Genomic DNA, 13,379 nt, shown 5'->3' with positions numbered 1-13,379 from the left:
AGAATTGGCTGAGAGGTTATATTTGCATTTAACATAGCCAAAAAAAAAAGTGAGTGGCAGATATTATGGCTTACAAAAAGAAGAAAGCATCCTGACACTATGGCCAGCAGGTTCCTGAGCTCCACCTGGTAAGCAGTATCCAAACAGGGAAGCACCCATAGGAGTCCTTCAGCTCTGAACTGTGATTTCAAAGTGCAACTGCATTAAGTACCTTTCTAACTGCTAAAACAAGAAAGCTCTGTACTACCTCAATGAAACAGAGCATGACCGTTAGGTATAGAAGAAAACTGAAGTGGATTTTACAGAAATGAAGGGCGTATCTTTTCCCTTTACATTATGAGAAGACTTACCTGACTACAACTTATTATTAATGAAAACAGTTTCAAAACAGGAGCAAAGCAAAGTCAGACTAGGTTTCAAAAATTACACTGTGATTCACAGCCATTTGAACATAGACTGACACATTAAAAGCTTCAAGTTTCTCCATTCTTTGCAATAGAAACTTCTAACGTACTGTAAATGCATAGGAAATAAACATATTATGTGAATATGTTCAACTATATTCAACATGTGCAATTGTATACAAAAGACAGAGTACAAGTAGTCTTTCAAATTGCAAAGGAGATTCAGGAATGTGACAAGTAAACACAGAGATGTTTTTTATTCTACAAACACATAAATCTTATCGTATTACAGCAAACAAGAATTTCAAAGGAAGAATTGAAGAAAATCTAACAATACTCATCTAACTAACCTGCAGATACTCATGGCATTTTGAAAGCCTAAGAGCTTTCAAAGAGCAAAGTCACCTGGTACAATAAAACAGTGTCATGTTCACCCTGGAAGGATATGTACAGTTCAATGCGTTCCAGAAAAGATTGGACAGTATTAGAAAAACCTAAATGAAAACATTCAGAACTCAGACCAGCTTCAGAAAGTAAAATGGAGGGCAATGCACAAATTCAGCTCTCTAGAAAATCATCCATTTTACTTGCATATATGCTTCAAGGTATTCTGTTGAAAGTCTGCAACTTCTTTTGCTGCAGCACAATTTTCTCATCAAGTGCTACCATAGCAAATGCAGTATCTGACTGAATGCCTGATAGACTGAATGCTTAATAGACAAATATTGAAAAAAAAGTGTTTTCAGTGAATGCTCTGCACCATATTTCTTTATTTCATCTCATAAAAATGCGTGTGGACTTTTTAGTGCTTACTGCAATGCTGTAAAAATCACCAGCTCTTTTCTGTTGATCATTTTCCCATTCAGTTTTTAAGTTAGAACAGCTTTCTACTGACATTGGTAGAAAGAAACTTGCCTAAAGGCTTACATTCAAACTCAGCAAATCATTCAAATGAAGGCAGCAAAGGAAGTGGGAGGGCATGAGATGCGAAGACTGAGGTCACAACAATAGTTTGGTTCAGAACTATTCCCTTTTTCAGATAATTTTTTCCTTGAATTCAGGAAATATTCTGTACCTGTGAAGAGAATTTTTCAAGATTTTGTGCAAAATTTACAGAAAGCAAATTTTATGAATTAAAGAAGTAGTTGATCTTATTGCTGAATATGGTAGAGGTACCATCTTGGTGATAAGCTCAAAATCTGCTGGCAAGCTGTGTTTCATTGATAACATATGGGATACTGCAGCATATGAAGAGACAGCAGCATAAAAGCGATCCCACTGGGAAAGTAGCCTGGACACGGAGTACACATCAAAGCAAGTTTTATAAAAAGCTCTCTTGAAAGACAGAAGATCAAGTGCTTAGCACTTTGGTGATCACAACCACCTCATCTAAGCCCGGTGAACAGAACACAGAGTTAACTGATGAAACCAGGAGCTATGAGAGCAATAGCAAGACACAACCATACGAGCTTTCAACAGAACTGCAAATGCTGTTACATCAGTGCCTCAAAGCTTTGCTCTAAAGCTTATGCTCAGTCTAAAATGAATAGACATAAATATCTATGGATTCCTAATGTCTCTGAAGTGATCTGACTTGTTGGCATAAACAGTATATTTTTAGATACAATTTCATAAGACAGTGCCCAGAATAGTGCAGTTCACCTCTCTGAACTGTATGTTATCTTTGTTGAAACACAATTCCACAGCATTTGAAAAGTTCTTGAATACACACAGGAACTACATTCTTTAAAAGCCAAGAGCGACTCTAAAAGAATCTGCAAAAAGCTTAAGTATAACAGATATCTAACAGGTGTTTTACACTGTATACACTACAATTCTAAACCTGCCAGTCAGACATTTACTGACAGAGCATAGCAAGCACAGCCCTAACTACTTACAACAGCAATATTCATTGTCGAGCACTCATAAAAAACTGCATTTAAATCCCGGGAAGCATGAACAACAGTATGGCTAGTTTAGAAAATAAATACATCAATAAAATAAATCATCCTCCCTCTTCCCATTTCCTTTGCTTGTAACAGACCATACCAGAAGAAACTGCTTTGCTTTTGTACATTTTTGATGCAAAGGAAGTACCCTTCTGTAAGGCAAGGCTGCCACTCCTCTCTGTTCTACAGGGTAAAAATGGACTCACATCTGATCACAAATCACAACAGACTCTTGTGATATCCAAAGTTTCTCTGACAAAACCCCTATTTTACTCTCTAATTCTAGTCATCCTTTGGAAGTGGAGGAGTTTGAAAATTTCCCTTTTATCAAGCAAACAATTAAACCAAGTTCTTATTTCACTTCTTTTGCTGAACTCACTGTAGATGGATGACTAATTTATTCTTCACAAATCTGAAGGCATTGAAAAGAGCAATTCTGCATCTCAAAATTTAATTGAGGTCTGAGTTTCTGAGATGACACAATCATTCAAGGAGAGGAACAGAATTTAGTGTAGTCCATCAAAAGCCAAAATATCAGAAAACACAAAATAGGAAAGCTGAATGGACCCATCTATCAAACAACAGGCACAACCACATCTGGAGGATGTATTTTTTTGCTATCCAAACTGAAACCAAAAGACACCAGATAACTTCTAAGTACAAAGTACTGAGTTCACACAAAATAGGTTGAGACTGAGGCAGCAAAAAATGGATTTTTCCTAAAATATTTTCTTTGAAAAGAACAGCAAAAAGTTAAGGAAAATATTCTGGGAGACAGATGAAAATGGAAATCTTATGGACTCCTTGACTTTCTGAAATAGTTAGGAAAGCTACCAGTTTGAAAACTCTTCTTGATCTTCTTGGCTTGTAGTAAAGCAAGTGATTAATTTATCAGTATTTTTAATAATTTTTATTTTGAAAACTTCCTCCAGTAATTCCAAGTACTAAAATAGCTGGTATTTGTCTACACTGCAAACCTGAGTGTACATATAGGAGAATGAAAAATTATAACTAATGCAAGAATAAAGCAGTTGACATAACAGAAGTGCTATATCCAGCTGTGGTATGTCACAGAAGCCAGGTAAAACCCAAGCAATCACATGAAGGGAACTCCAAGTCTCATCACAGGTGTAAAGATGGCTGATTTCTATAACATCGGAATTCTTCCATTTCGCTCTGAATCATGCAGTATTCACTTAGCTCAGGAAACAGAAACAGTCTACAATATAATTCCAGTATTGGGACAATTCATTTGAAGAAGTAAATGTGGCTTCTCAACAAGATCATACCCCTTAGAGCAATTAAGCTTTTCTTCTTCCAACAGCAGGTTGAGAAAAAAAAGTCCTTGACTTCAAATTGGAAAATTTGGATAATTACTGGAATAGTAATAGGAACACCCTTTCCAGAAGTCAAGATGTGAAACATTTCTATAACACTACCCAAGACTTGCATTTCTTTTTAATTTCTGTGTTCTCTAGTCAGTCCCCTGCCTGCAGTAACTGATGGGGGGAAGGGAAAATGCTTACCATAAACCCCAGTTCAGAGAAAGCATCTTTAATGAGAAAAACATTTGAAACTACCATGCAAGAGACAATTTTACCTATCTATACCTAACTGTTCAGGTCCCCTGTTGTGTATTAAAGAAGAACAAAGGGAAAAAAACAAAAAACAAAAAAAAAAACAAACAAAAAAAAAAAAAACCCAAAACAACAACAACAAGACACAATTGGTTTGATCTTGGTATAGTCATAAAAGAAAGAAACTAAGCTCAGACTAGGGACTTTGCTTATTTAGATGATGCCTAAGTAAAACAAAGGTGTTTCTGGAAATAGTTCTGATTACTTTCCTTGAACAGCCAGCAGCCGTGTTACAAAGTATGTAGAATGTTAAGCAGGTATAAGAGCTCTTATGTCACATAAGACAAAGATCCCAGAATCCAGGAGCTGTGGTTATACAGAGACCTCTGATATATCCTTAGAACCCAAGAGTTTGATTAGTGTTTCACATAGTGTGATACATACCTTTATAATACTACACAATAAGGAATACTTGCCTACAGCAGTACAACACTTCAAAGCAAAATCAAAGCAGCTACATCTGCCATTGTATATATTGCTATTATGCTTCACTCAAACAGAAGGGACATTCACTGGATACCATTAAATAACTCTGTAACAGAACACATTCCCTTTCTATATTAGCTCCTTAATAATTACCTTCCAATAGCAAAATCAGAACTGTAAATTGTTAATTTAAGAGTCTTCTTGCTTACTATAGTTTCCTGAGAACCTAATGTTTCACTGGCTTTGTCTCCCTTATCATTACTACTTTTTTATGTTACTGTGTATTTCTACTTTTTGTAGAATATTCCTCCAAAAGAACTGCCTGCCTTTAGAGACATAACACTATGTGAAATATTAATGGGCAAAAGAGCTCCTAATAATTGAAGCTCACTCAGTATTTTCCAGTAAAAATACACTTTCTGTCCTTACCATTACCACGTCACATATAACTTTTACTCATTATATTCTATGACTATGAGGCAGACTAGACACGTAGGAAAATTATTCTTGACTGCAAGAAATACAATAATTACTCCTCATACAGTCTGCATTGCTAACAGCTTAACATCTCTCCCAAATTATATATTCCTGGAGAAAAAGGTATTTTTCTTGAATATCCATGCAATTAAAAAATGGGATTTGGATCTGTAATCACTAGGTTTAACATAATACAAGGTATGTATCCTTTTTAAAGCCTGATTTAATATAATATGAAATCACATGGGACATCAAACTAAAAATTGCTATTGCAGTACATAATGATCTGGTATCTCTATGGCAAGAATACCATTGTATTTATCATCTTACCTTGCCACAAGAACTGAAATACTCTCACATATGGAAAGTTGTTTTCCGTACCATTCACTAGAGTTTATTCCATAAAAGTAACTTTAGAGAATACTAGTATTTTTTAACTCTTAGTATTGTAGACACTAATAAGTTTTAAGCAGCAGTCCAATACTTGGGATCTGTCCCACGATTTGAACTCATTACAACTTTTATTTCATCAAGACTATATATATTACATAAACATACTACTCAGGGTCAGCAGTCAATATTACATATTTGCAAACAGAAACTATGCTTCTACCATGTTTAATAGTTGCTTATTCTTAAACCTATTTACTTTTGATTATGCCTTGGGGTTTTTTTTTCTAAAAACTACTACAATAAACACATTTTTACTAAAGAAGTTTCTCATGGGAATATTTCAATTTCATCTTTACTATTTTCTCATTTCATTCACATTCCTTAATAATCTACTCCATTAAAAAATGTCTTGATATTTCTTGCCTCATCAAGATGAAAACCTCTAACTAGTCTGCTCCTTTCCAAACTGAAATGTCTCATTCTAAATAAAAAGGGGGAAGATAAGCACTATAAGGCATTCCAAATTCTTTTAAAGTGATTCAAGTTGTTTCAATAAATAAAAATAAGTAAACATAATAAAAAAAATCACCAATGACACCATAAACAGAAAACATTATACCATAATGGCCATCGACTACAATAATTTCTTTGTGCTGTAGCACCTGTATGCATTTTCATCTCCTCCCAGAATATCTCACTACATGAACTACTTCCCCACAAAATAGGATTCATTAATGGGAAGAGGAAAAGGAGAGATATTGACTTTGGGAATTTCCACAAATGTCAAACGAGCAGAGTGATAGTCTAAGCTGGAATTAATTCATGTCATACATATTTACTAATCAGAAAATAGCATGATTTATTTTGTATGTTCTGATGCATTGAAACTCAGGTTAAATCTAGTTGGCATGAGAATCTGAACAGGAAAAAGATTTCAGAGTCACTATCACAGAGTGTTAAGACTAGTCAGGATTTCTAAGTTGTAGTTTTGCTTTAATGCTTAATTAGGTCAAAAACAGCAGCAACACACTTGACATATTAGCAGCCTTCCTGTATGTATAAGAAAGTTGTGATGAAGGTTCTAAACAGAGGTGAACAGTAGTAGGATGAAAGACATATATGAAATATGAAAGGTTCTGCCTAGAATGGTAGAAAAGCTTTCTCACCATGAGAAAAGTCAAGCCGTGGCACAGGCTGCACAGAAAGACACGGTATTCTTACCCTTGGTGTTTTTCAAGGTCTGACTGGATATAGCCCTAAAGAACTTGGTCTCATCCCATAATTTACTCTGATTTTAGCAAAGATTGAATGGCAGAGACTTCCTGCAGACTCTTCCAACTTGAATTGTCTGACAACCCTATTATTTTTTGCCAGGTACAAAGAAATAGCTTTCTTCTACTCTTCTGAAGAGCAGTATTCAGGAAATGGTGGTGACTGGCATCAATACTTCTACTGCAACAACTCTGCACGAAGCTTTTTCTTAAAAAACACAGATGTCAAGAAAACACTATGGCTGCTTCATTCATGGTTTATTTTTATATCAGCAACCACTGATGGTTTCCAGGTTCACTCTAAATTTGACAGGTTCTCTGGGCTTTTGAACAAAAAAAAAATAACCTTTCCTTCTGTTATCTCTGAAGTTTTCTTTTGTGTGTGCTTCTCAGAAAATTCCCAGTTGCCATTATTCAGCAGACTCAAGACTTAAGTTCTTCCTAGACTTCTTGTTATAACACTGAATTTCAGTAATTTAGGCTCAACATGCTCTATTGTTCTTAGAAGCCACCATCTCAACCTCCCTGTAGAGTTTTTCACCTGATGCAGCTAGAACAAGGCCAAGAGGCAGCCTACCTCTCTGCTAACCAAGCACAAGAACAAGCAATAACATCAAACTAGCAGCTGAACAAACAAAACAGGTGCTCTCAGTCACACTGCTGTTTGTGCAAATAAACTACTGACTCTGGAGTAAGGGTACTATTTATAGCTCTAAGCTTAGGTGTCTTGGTTTTTTGGTAGCACACCAACATACTCAAGAGTTTGCTGTTAAATTTCAACAAAGACACTGAACTGAGCTCTCCTGCAATTCTGAAACAATTCAGCTCAAGAAATTTGTATGCCTTTATGCACAGCTATGGATTTCATGCATACATGTATTCCTTTTACAACCCACCGATTTATTTATCTTTTTTCTCCTTCACTATTCTGTTGACAGTATGTATACATTCACTTTCAACACAAAAGACATTTAAAAAGTCTCATGTGGATTTTGAAGTACATTAGATTCTTTAGCACAACATTACACATCAAAGTTAAGCTTGCATGAATGCCTTAAGTATGCCTACCACCATTCTTTCATTAGAATACTGTATGTTTCAATTTCAAAATTTAGTAGTATATATTAATTAGACCAGAAAAAAATCAAGAGGCAATCATAATTATTGGTTTCAATGCATACTTTCCATGACAGTTCCTCATTTCAGGCCACAACAGAGCCATTGCTTCTGGCAGAGGATTTATTAGATACTCAGCAAGATAAATCTCACTGATTATGTACTGAAATGATAAAATGTCCCCACCTATTTCCTTCCAGTGCAAGTCAGTTCATGACTTAAGAATATCACTGAAAATGTTTACTACAAGAGGAAATAACATCTTATACATGACTATATTAAGCTTAAAAAAACTAAGCTGAAGAAGAAATGGTTCTTAGGTTGCTTATCCATGCTGTTCTTCCATCTGAAATTAGAGTTGATAATCTACCAGAGTTTCACAGAAATGCACAACATATAAAAATAATACTATTTACACACTGCATTCTGGGCCTACACGAAGGATGAGGACACATGTGGGTAATCACCCGCATGAGACAGTAAACTGCTTATACTGTGCAAGCTTCATATAGCTGTGTCCTGCCACTCCCAAGCAATTAAGAGAATACACTCTTACACTTCTATTTTAGACAGAAATTTCAATTCATACCCCTCCAAATGAATGCAAAATTGTCCATGTTATATAGAACAGAGATGAAATGCCAGTATGTTACAAGGAAGTTAGAGCTGAACAACCTGCATTACTTCTAAACTTTGAAATGTTGGTCTTTGGCTGGCTTTTGTGTTTTGGAGTTCGGTGGCAAGGGAGCAGGCAAGAGGAAAAAAGTAGTTTTAAAAACAGGGGCATTAGAAAGGCAAGTCACTTGTTTAGACTTTTTCCTAAGTGGCTAAAAGAACTATGCAGCAGCTCCACAACCCTTTTTTATATGTACACCTGGGAAGAATACTGAATCCTGTTACTTTCCTCACTGTTACCATGATGTGGTTTAGACCAGATGTTTAAATGTTACAGCATGTACATTTTCTTTTCTTCTTCCAAGGCAAAAGCAAAATAAGAGGAATATTTGACTTCACTCCACAAGAGACCTATTTAATAGTTTGGCGGTTATGTAAGTAAAGGTAGCTTGGCTAAGTCAATGTTGACGACATACAGAACGACATGATCCTAATGAGTTGGAAAATATTGGCTCTCATGAGATTCAACCAGATGCTACTGCGCTGAGAAAGCTACTGTATTATTGAATTTCATTTTTATGAGGTAAAATTTATTATTCAACCATTAAGGTATCCCACATGAAATCTTGCATAAAATAGTTTTACAGTTACTTTCTGGAAAATAGATTTTATTTTAACTTTAAGACATCATTTACATGAGGGATTCAATGCCTATTTGATCACCTTCAGTAGAGAAATGTAAGGTCTGCAAGCAATTTTCCCAAAAATACCAGATTAATGGAACCGAACTGTCAACAAAATAATGAACTACCTGAACAGGACAAGGAAAAAGTGGTAGCAAGTTCCAGTTTTCCAGAGTAAACTAAAGCCATGTGTGACTGTGTATATATTTTCTTGGCAAGCTGAAATGGTTAGAAACAGAGTGCTTCAGGTACTTACTAACAAATAATGGAAAAAATACACAGTAAAATTACTCTATAGGATTAATCATACTCAACCTTTGAAAGATCTTAACTAATGCCGTTTTCCTAATATTTTGGTATTTTGTACACTTACATTTATTTTTGAAATTGTATATTAATAATTGCAATAATATTGACATCTATACATGCAATAATGTAGAAAACATGATGTATTTCAATTTCATATTTGTTTCCACATTTATAGTGATTGAAATGCAGAATCAGGATGTTTCACAAGCATAAGAAGTCACATTATTTAACTGACATGTAACATGCCATTGTGCTTGTATACCAAAAGGATTATAAAATTAAACCAAAACATAAATTTCCAAAGAGTTTCATGTGGATTGAAGACTGCTTTTGTGCTATTTTTTTTTTTCATTTTAGATGTAATGCATTAAAAAGTTAGTAATGCTTTTTCTTGACCCATGAAAAAGAGCAAAAAGCTGCTTGCAGCTGTTTTCCTTTCTGTTTGTTATGCTGCATTTTATCACTTGTATTCCCATCTATTTTAAGTCTTGTATTCTTTTTGTTCCTACATAACTGTTTCAGGCAGTATGCATCAATCTTGTACTTAAATGATAATGCCTATTCATTCAAGTAATAAGTTTAACTGTTTATATTATCTCTCTTTTTTAATCTATCTTGACTTCTAAGAACCCTAAAAAGAACTTTTCCCAACTAGACATTTAAATATATGGATTACAAAAGGTGTAATTGCAATGAAGGGAGTTGAATGCTTTCAGAAGCTTCATTAAAGTCCATATAATTTATAATTAAAAACCTGCTCTTAAGCAGAATTAAATAATCTCAAGCTAAGATATAATATTTAAACATGTTTATAAAAAATTTCTAGAGTAAAAATCACACATCTTTCTTGACATACTTATTTTATCTGTCCTCCACAAGTTCTGAGCTCAGTCCATCACAGCAGTGTATGCATCTTTTTCTGGAAGTTTTAAGATAAGAGACCTTACGAATATGTATGACAAATACAAATTTTAAGTAATACAGACACTTCATTTTTAAATTCTGTCAGAAACCAAACACACACAACTTTCTTTTGAGACTTCAATTTTTTTTTTCCAGACAACTTGCCTTTTGGCAAGTTACTTAAAAAATGAATTCTCAGATGATCTAATGAAGATAACAACCTAAAAACAAACTAGGGAATATTGAGTTAAGTGTCTTTCTCCTAGTAGGAAAAGGTTTCTGAAGAACAAGGGGAGGGAAGTAGATGGGGGACAGAAGAGTGTTAATCTTCAAGCAATCTTCCTTTTCTGGTACTCCATTAATCTATTACAAAAAAGAATTTGTAGAGGATAGAGCTCAGAGAGGTTGTTTTGAATCCCTAGACCAACTTCAGCCTCATTTACCTTTGAAAGTAGTTTTGGAGCAGGATAACATTTCTGCTCCAGGTGAAAATTTAGGACAGAACCCCACATACTAGCAATAAAATCTTGTTCCTATGTTTGTGGAAGCACACAGTGCAGAGCTCCCTTTTTAAACTAGATCCATAGAAGGTCTTTGAGCCATTACCTAGCAAACAGGTTCCCAAAGGGGCCTTTATACCATGTGAGCCTCTCCACAGCAGGTGAAAGGGCCAACAATCATGTATTCTTCCCTAAGGTTCCCCCCACTCCTGCAACTCATGCATCTGTACTTGCCTTCCTATTAATTTTTGGTTTTCTTAACTTCTACTGCTTTTCTACTTTAACTCTTTCTACCTGCTTCTTGTTTTATATTCCTCTGCCACTCTCTTCTCTTTTTATTAGGTGATCCTGTTTCTCCTGGTTTTCTTCCTTTCCATTTTTTATTTCTATTTTCCCCTATATTATCTGTTCTTCTCCTATAGAATATCTTAGCCCATATTGTAAGCCCATATTATAAGTTTCAGTAATGACATTCTAAAACTGGAAGAGATGGCTGTGTTGGAAAAAGCACATAACCGTGCTTTTAGCACAATGGCTGCTGAAAAAGATCTTGGCTGAGAGGTTACAAAGGTTTGTGGTATCACTTTTGAGTTCAAGTGATACTGAACTGATGTGTTAAGGAAGCCCAACATTTTCAACAGCATCCAGCACAAAGCCCCAACAAAGACATAAAGAGTTCAGCAACAACTGTTTTATTCCAATAATAGCCTTCAATCACACACAAAACCTGGCAATACAGACAAAGGCAGTTGAGAAAGTTGTAAGCTATGTAAACAAATGGCAAACGCATTTGAGACTAGCTATGTATGAGGAGCTACCTAGAGAAGAAAAATTTCAAGTCACAGTATATTGGTGAAACAGATTGGTAGAACAGATCTGGGCAGGTAGCTAACAAGTAGACTATTTCCACAGGAGGACGCATTTCATTCACAAATCACAAAACAAGCATGATGTTACATTGAGCATCAAGAATGTATAAAATCCCGTGATCTGCCTATAGCAGTCAGATTTTCTGGAAACCTCAGTATAACAGCAGACCATTACAAATAGAAGATAAAATAAATAAGCCCTTTCTTTCTTTTCAGAATAATGTCAAATATAGGGAGGGCTTTTTAATTTACTTTAGAAAGGGAAAAAATCTGGACAGAGACAAAGCTGTTTGTCCTGCTATATTTCTAATTAGTTAGAAAGATGGCTTTTAGAAGTTTGAAAATGTAAACAAAGAAGAAAATTTGGGCCACTGTATTCATGAAACACATAGTTTACGATTCTTTGAAGCAGTAGAATGTAAGCAATTAATTTCGAGAAAAAGATTCCCTGAGAAGTAGAATAAAGTGAAGGAAAGGGAATCTTTGAGTATATTGTTGCTTTTTCCTGCAAGAACACTACAATTCAATATAAACATAATCAGAAAATGAAAAGGAAGGGCAGTAAATAGCAATTTAAAAACAAGTGTTTATACTTTCATTACTTGTAGTAAATTAATCAAAGAAATATTAATCCACAACACAGTGAAGACAGAAACCTATTTTCTTGAAGTATTACTTCTGTGCATAGCCAAAAACCAGTTGTGCTCAGATGGAAAACACAATACCATGGGAAAAAGGCAATCTTTTCCTTGACAGTTTAGGTTACACAAGAAAAGCTCATCTGTTCACCCACAAAGATTCTCAGAGACACAGTGGCAGGAGGGGGAGCCCAAATACATTGCCAGGCTACTGCCAGGCCCAACACATGAGCCATGTAAGGGCACTCTGTACCAGCCTAAAGGAGCACGGGGGCATGCAGTGGCAGGCAGGAACTCAAAACAAGGACTCCCAAGAAATATTCAGCAGCTTTTGTTTTATGTTGGAGAAACTAAGTTGAATGTAAGTAAGCGTTTAACAGATGTGCCTTGTTTACTGACAAGTTCCTTACTGACTGCATTATCCTCAGAGTTACTTCATTAAAAAAAATAAAAAAAAAAAAAAAAGACCAAAGTTGAAATTTCAACTTCTCTGTGCAAATACAGTCAAGTATTTTTTAGAGGTTTACACACATACATGCTACTGTTAAAGTATGTGGAAGCTGACCCTAATTACACGGATGACTTTCAACAAGGCATGATACTAAATTTTACACAACAGTATTCAAACAAATGGTAGGAGGCTTACAGAATCAACCAAGCCAAAAATTCAGACAAAAGGATTGACAGCAATCATTTCATAGCCTTGAACACAAAGCTGCCTTCAGTCTAGCTAATGCCAAGCACAACTACAGAAGTGTAAAATTTACCAGGTGAAGCGTTAAGCCATGAACAAGAGAAGATCAAAATAACTGCATTAAATTGTTCATTTACTTTATTTGAAGTACTTAAAATGAGTGCTCCAGATTTCGACTCTGCACAGACACTGTTAGCAGAGCTGTTTCACAGTTCATTGCATTGATGGAAGGAAACATGCTAAATAATAGGTTAGTGTGAAACTGTGCAAACCCTAAGAGCATTTGAAGTTACCAAACAACTGTATTTTCAGATTTCTTCATGGTGTGGATTGTAAACCTGCTACCTTTACAAGTACCAGGACTCAAAAATAAAATGTGACAATCTCATTCTTAGGTGACCCACACAGATTGAAGGAATAAAGACAAAAATTACTTTCATGAAAGAAGGCACATCCAAGCACTTTAAATATTTATTCTAAGGGTTGCACAAAAAT

At 35.2% G+C, this 13,379-nt stretch overlaps 1 protein-coding gene across 4 annotated transcripts in view; it reads right to left on the bottom strand.

Moving 5' to 3' along the window:
• VPS13B (vacuolar protein sorting 13 homolog B) overlaps nt 1-13,379 on the bottom strand; it is a 429,427-nt gene that overhangs the window by 319,949 nt on the left and 96,099 nt on the right. The gene's annotated exons all lie outside the window — the stretch shown is intronic.

This window comes from Vidua macroura, chromosome 1, assembly GCF_024509145.1.
Source record: "Vidua macroura isolate BioBank_ID:100142 chromosome 1, ASM2450914v1, whole genome shotgun sequence".
NCBI classification, from domain to species: Eukaryota; Metazoa; Chordata; class Aves; order Passeriformes; family Viduidae; genus Vidua; species Vidua macroura.
The sequence above is the reverse complement of the archived record's forward strand: the minus strand, read 5'-3'. Positions and strand labels throughout refer to the sequence as shown.